The sequence below is a fragment of the Quercus suber genome, unplaced genomic scaffold (genome assembly GCF_002906115.3).
Source record: "Quercus suber isolate HL8 unplaced genomic scaffold, Cork oak 2.0 scaffold_193, whole genome shotgun sequence".
Taxonomy (NCBI): domain Eukaryota; kingdom Viridiplantae; phylum Streptophyta; class Magnoliopsida; order Fagales; family Fagaceae; genus Quercus; species Quercus suber.
This window is the reverse complement of record NW_027069651.1, coordinates 32027-38507: the sequence shown is the minus strand read 5'-3', so window position 1 is coordinate 38507 and position 6481 is coordinate 32027. Positions and strand designations below refer to the sequence as shown.

The 6481-nt window shown below is 34.4% G+C and overlaps 1 pseudogene; it reads right to left on the bottom strand.

Annotated features, from left to right (window-relative positions):
- LOC136069853 (loganic acid O-methyltransferase-like) overlaps positions 1-6273 on the bottom strand; it is a 19640-nt pseudogene extending 13367 nt beyond the window's left edge.
- Positions 6274-6481: the final 208 nt, after the last annotated feature.

The window sequence follows — 6481 nt, the reverse complement described above, 5'->3', positions numbered from 1 at the left end:
AACCAAAAAATAGAAAGTACACTAATTTTTTATATTTAGGAAAAAAAAAATTTTGAATGTGCATAGGCTAACCTTCTGACTCAGCATAGGCATGTCAAATTTTACCGATTTACAAATTGGGTTGGGCTGGGGTCCTGGGGACATGTGGTAGCATAGTAGTCTCCTACCACTCAACATTACAGACTTATCTCTTAGGTTTTTTTTATTTTAAATAAAAAAAGGTTTTTATTTTTTAAATAAAATTATATGTGCAACTTCTTCTTCCGTTTTTATGTATATATTTATATATATTTTTTCAGTTTTCTTATTATAATATTCTATTTGTTAACAAAAAAGTTAATTTTGCGAATAGAAAAATGTATAACTAATCAATTATGACACAAAAAAAAAAAAAAAAATTGATTACTTATATTGAAAATAATATTAAAGAAACTTGAATACAAAATTTTTGTCAATAACTTTGCATCTTAAAAACAAGAAAAATATATATTATAAATTAATATAAAAAGTTAAATAAAAATTTATCAATTAAATATTAAATATGAGATGAGGCCCCATATAACATTTTTTGCCTTAAGCCCAACAATGTCTTGAGCCGCCCTGGAGCTGAATCCAATTCCACATTTTATTTGATTCACGGATTTTCTTTTTTCATTTTCATTTTTCACAATCTTATAAAAATCTAATTATATTGATAGCATGTTGTGCTGAATGTGTATGAGTGATGGTAAAGGGGCTGATAATGACTTCAATTAATCTTATTGGTTTCCATATTCATTTTGCTATCCATTGATGGCCAAATTGCAATTTGTTAGATCCTTGCAATCAAACAGATAATCCAGAATACAATTCTCAGATAAAAAAAGCATCTTAAACTATAGGGGACTAATGTAATTATAAAAGTGTTTAATAAGCCTAAGGCATCTAATTCCATATAGGTTCCTCAAAACTGGCAAGTACCCCAAGTTGCAATTCTTGCTATGAGGTTGGTTTTTAGTTTGATGTAATTTTTAATCACTGTTTGGTTGCTGAAAAGATGTGGAAATTAGGGGTTTTTGAGTTCTTTTCTCTTATATTTAATTTTTTTTTTTTTTTTTTTTTGCTTTTTTGGCAATCAGTACTGTACATGTCTTTTGCTAATTAGACTGCTATGATTCAATTCCAAATCCTAAACAAGGGGAATAAGAATGGACTACAAAAGAACCAAGTGATAGTGTTAGATATTTATGACCCAAGTGGCCCAAACCAATTTTGTAGATTCATATACTTGTAGAACAAGCATATTAACCTTAGGTTAGGGATAGTCAAGTATTCTGTAATAAATAAACTCATTGTAACACAAGTACTTATAATAATATGTAGCCATTCTGGCCGAATCACTTAAACATGTGTGTTCTCTTTTACGCTTTCGCTCATCATTTAATTATGACACACAATCACACAACAAATTTCATAGGTAGAATAACCTTCACAATTAGTAAACAAAAAGACATGAAATTTAATGGAAAACTAGAATAAAAGAGTTTGAATCCAAAGGATTAAGAAATACAATTAATGAAGTGGATGGGAATTGGAAACTAAGTCCAATAAATAAATACAATGTTTTCCACTATTAAATGTTAGACATATAAAAAAAAAAAAAATTCCACTCCACAAATAAATAAAACTATGTTAATGGAACTTTTCTATATATCTTCTCCCTATCTCTTTAGTGATTAACTATTTTGAAAAGTTATTGACCAATGTTTATTGAATATTAAGTTTTTTTTTTATACGACATTTCTTCTCAAATTAATTGTTTTCCCATCACTTTCCCACTTAGTTATTTGAGTAGATTTTGAATTTGAACATTGTTTTATTTAAAATTAAAAGAAAGATTAATGATTTTCGATGAACATTAAGAGTGCTTAACAAGTCAGAGGGCTTGACAAACCCAATTCAGTAGGGATTATGGATTAGTTTGAGCAAAAGGATCGAGGTTAAGCATGATTTTCTGAGTATTAAGCCAATTAGATCATGTCTAATAGTCAGACCCTAACTTAAGTCCGACCAACACATAACGTGAGCATATTAGTGCAAGTCAAATAATAGAAAATTATTGGACTAGCCTTGGCCCTAATGTAACACAAAATGATACAGTAAATGCTATTAACCCAGCCAGTTATGACCAAATGAAACAGGTAACATCATAGCATTATGTCTTTTAAGTTGAAATTATTTTGTATTTTGAAGTTGCTTCTATGTTAAACTACTTCCAAAATGTCCTGATTCTCTATATTTATGCATTTAGACTGTATGCTGGAAGGATTGTGGTTGGATTGTATCTAATTAAGATAAATTGGTTCTTTTCTTTTGTCTTTTCTTTGAATTTTGTGATTTTTTCTTTCTTTCTCTTCCCTTTAAAAATATGCATAAAACTAATATGAGTCCTGCATTGTGCCAGATTGATCAATAGACCTATTCATGAGAAGCATGGCTAAGACAGAATTATATATCACATACCAGATAAAACAAGAAAAACCAACTGAACTTCAAGGCACTGTCTGTCCTGCAATTGGAAACAAAGCAATTTTCAACACCCATCAGCACACAAAAATGTCACATTTGTTTTTATGCTATCACTACTAAAACTCTTTCGAATACAAAAGCACCAATATGTTGGAAATTGAATTACTGTTTACAGAACTAAAAGGAATCTTCCTGATAATAAAATAATTTGACAATTTCTAGAAACAAAACCATGATGATGCCACTACAAAGGAAGCTCACATTGTCACCAACATTTTCAGGTGAGACAATGTTGAGTGAAACCTTTATGCATGACTGAATAAAAAAGAAAAACAAATGATTAACTTTATTTATATTAATATGGAAACAAATATATAAACAGAAATCAATTTCATACATCACAATGAACTCCAAAATTTGAAATTGAAGGCATGAGACACAAGCTTTCATACATAATGTTATCAATTATAAAAGATAAATAGCAAAATATTTTCTGCCTTCTTTTTTTTTTAATAAAAAATCTACCAAAAAAAAAAACGTAAGAAACTGTGTTATTTTTACGTATACATTCAAGCAAGTGGCAGCAAAAACTAATAAGACAAACAATGAGAATAAAAAATTAAGACAACACTAACACTCCTCTTTCTCCCTTTTTTCTGCCCAATTTGGGGGATTTTTTTTGGTGAGCCCAAGGATAAAACATCCAAGCCCCACCAAAATCCACCCCCCTTCCCTCTCTCAACAAAACAACCAAAAAAAAACTCTTTTCTCCCCACTTTTCTCTCCCCCATTTTCCATCCCCCAACCAAGCATAGTGTAAAAGATGCGTGACCTAAATTTGGTCAATTACCAAATGCCAACCCTTACTCAACTAATCTGGCCCTCACGTACACTTCCGTTAACCTATACAGCCTCAAATACACATTTTCATGCAGGTCCTTAATCAGACAGAAGTTTTCCTACAGAAGCACCAAATCCTATCAAACAAGTAAAAACTGAAACAATTTATGCAAGTTGTTTTGGTGTGTGCAATCTACCCGAACCATATAGTTAGTAAAACATTGTAATTTAAAATTATAATTAAGCATTTAAGAAGGGAATACTTGCATACCTTGTATGGAGTCCTCCTATTCAGCTCAAAAATACCTCGGATTACCGAAGTAGGGGTGACATTCAAAACCCTAGAAATCGAAGCATAAACAAGAGAAGTTAAAAGTTGCAACCCGAACACCCAGATTGTGAAATTGAAAAATGCATACAATAGAAATTTGAAGGAACGACTGAAAAAGGAGGGAAACTTGCCTTCGCCGACTGGGTGCTTGACAAGTCGCCGGAGTTTTTTGAAGATCGATCTCAGAAAGTGGTACGGCGATGGTGCGTGGGTCGGCGATGGTGCGTGGGTCGGCGATGGCGAGTGAGGTTGAGGATGACCGGAATCGGGTTTTTGAGAGATGAGAGCAGAGTGATTTCGAATTAGGGATTTTGAGTCAGTTAGGATGAGTGATTTCGAAATAGGGTTTTCGAAATAGGCTGAGTGATTTCGAAGATGAGGGCTGTGTGATTTTTGTTTTTTGTTTTTATACAAACCCTAGAGCCGCGGTTTTAACATGCGGCTATAGGGTTGGGCCTGAAGCCCCGTTTAGAAAACGCGGCTTGATCCTTAGCTGAAGCCGCGGTTTGAACACGCGGCTTTACATCAGATTTTGGGCCGCGGTTTTAAAACGGGGCCATAGCTGGTCGCGTTTAAAATGCGGCCCAATTCCAAAAGGACCGAGGCTGGAGGAAAGCCTATGGCGTCGTTTATAAACCGGGGCTTCAGATCCGGTCTTTAAGCCCCGTTTTATGAAAACGGGGCTGTAGCTGGCCCTATGGCCGCGTTTTTTAAAACGCGGCCCAAGAAAACGCGGCCCAAAGGCCCCGCGTTTTGTAGTGACATCACAGTAAGTTCACAATAATAATAATAATAATAATAAATCCAGCAAAAAAAATATTCACAATATTAATAATAATGATGATGATGATTTTAAGTTAAAATCATTAAGCAAACCTGAATATATTATATAGCTGACTCCCTGCCCCAACTACACTAAATTAATTGGATCTGCAAAGAAAAAAAAAAGTTTTCGGATAGAAGTTGCATAGAACTGACAGTTTATCCTCCACTTCCAATGCTTAGAGCATTCATATCAGCTCTTTTATAAATGTGTAAAATACACATTTTGACCACTTTTACACATTTTGAATCAAAAAACACTCCACATCAGTCCGTTTAAAAGTGTGTAAACTTTTGTAAAATTATCAACGAGCTACAGTACCTATATAAATTTACACGGACACTGTAACTCATGTATTTAGTTTTTTAATAGTTTTTTCTCTCTCCTCTCTACCTAACTCTCACCTCCCTCTCCCTCTCTCTCAGGCGTTGTGCCCTCTCACTTTCTCTCACAAAAAACCCACTCCATCCTTTCATCCTTGGTTCTCTCTCCCTCTCTCGCATCTCTCTCTCTCATTCAAAGCATGCCATTGGAGTTCACAGCGTGGCGAGATCGGCGCGTGGCGTGGTCTCGATGGTGGCTGTGTGGGTTTGGGTCGATGATCGATGGCGGGGACGTGGGGAGGTCTCGATGGTGGTTTAATCTGAGTTTATGGTGTGGGTTGGTCTTGGTTTGTGTGGGTTTGCTTGGTCTGGGTTGATTTGGGTTGTGGGTTGATCTGGGTATATGTGGAGGCATGGAGACGATGGCGTTTTGATCGGCGTTGATTTTTCTTTGTGTGGGTTGATTGGTGTTGGTTGATATGATGTTGATTTTTCTTTGATTTTGGGTGGAGATCGAGTGGGTTCTAATGGAGTTTTGATCGGTGTGTCTGGAGATCGGTTTCTAATTTAATGGCTTTTGGTTTCTGATGATGATGGTGATGGTGGCTGTATGTTGAAATATTTCAGCCAAGCTGCAAGTAGTTTAGGTGCTTTAGTTAGTTCCACTGCTGTGCTACATGCAGTTTACATTTTCTGTTATTTGTTCTCTTATTTCATCACGTGTTAGTCATGTGAGTTAGTTAGTTTGTTTGTTAAGTTTGTTAAGTTTGTTAATCAGTTTGTTAATTACTCAGTGTATATAAGCAGACCAGTTCTTAATAATAAATCAGTCAGAGCATTATTCATCTTCTTTACTTGTTCATATCTCTCTCTCTCTCCCAATTTCAATAGTGGCTGTGGGTCTGTGAGAGAGAGGAGCAATGAGAGAGTGAACAATAAAAAATTGTAAAATATTGAATATTTTATTGAATAAATGTGTTGAATAGATAAACTAATGTGGGTGTTTTGTTAAAGTGGACGTGTAAAAGAGAAAAATGAGGTTTTTTTTTATGTAAAATAGACAGAAAATTTACAAAAACTTATGTGAATGCTCTTAGAGACTTATATAGAAAATGAGAATGTGAATTTAACCAAGAAAGTAAAAGTACTGATGCATTTCTACAGTGTTGAACACCTTTGCTTGATTTGGAAGATGTGTTTTTTGACTTTGATGGGCAGCACTAGCTAGAGCCTAGAGCCTAGAGGTTAAACGTGTTAACTTTTTTATCCATTACTTATCTTACCTGCATGGTTATGCATTCATGTGTCTTCAATTGGAGGAACAAGAACAACTGCTGATACTTACCTTCTAATGCTTTGCTTACATTTCCTATGTTATAACATAATAGATGTTTTTTGTTTCTTTTTCTTTCTCACTTTTGCATTGCTGCCTTCCTGGTTTCCGGCATGCGCTACCTTAAATTGTGGAAAATTTAACATTCTGCTATTAGCTACGTACTATATACGATTATCTTTCTGGATAGATAATCAAATAGTATATGTTAGGGCATTTCAATTGTATATTATACAAACAGAAGTACTTCTGAAGGAATGGATATATTGAAGAAGGGCTTTTTCCGCACTCCTACCTTTCAATCTGTACAAGCTATTGGCTAG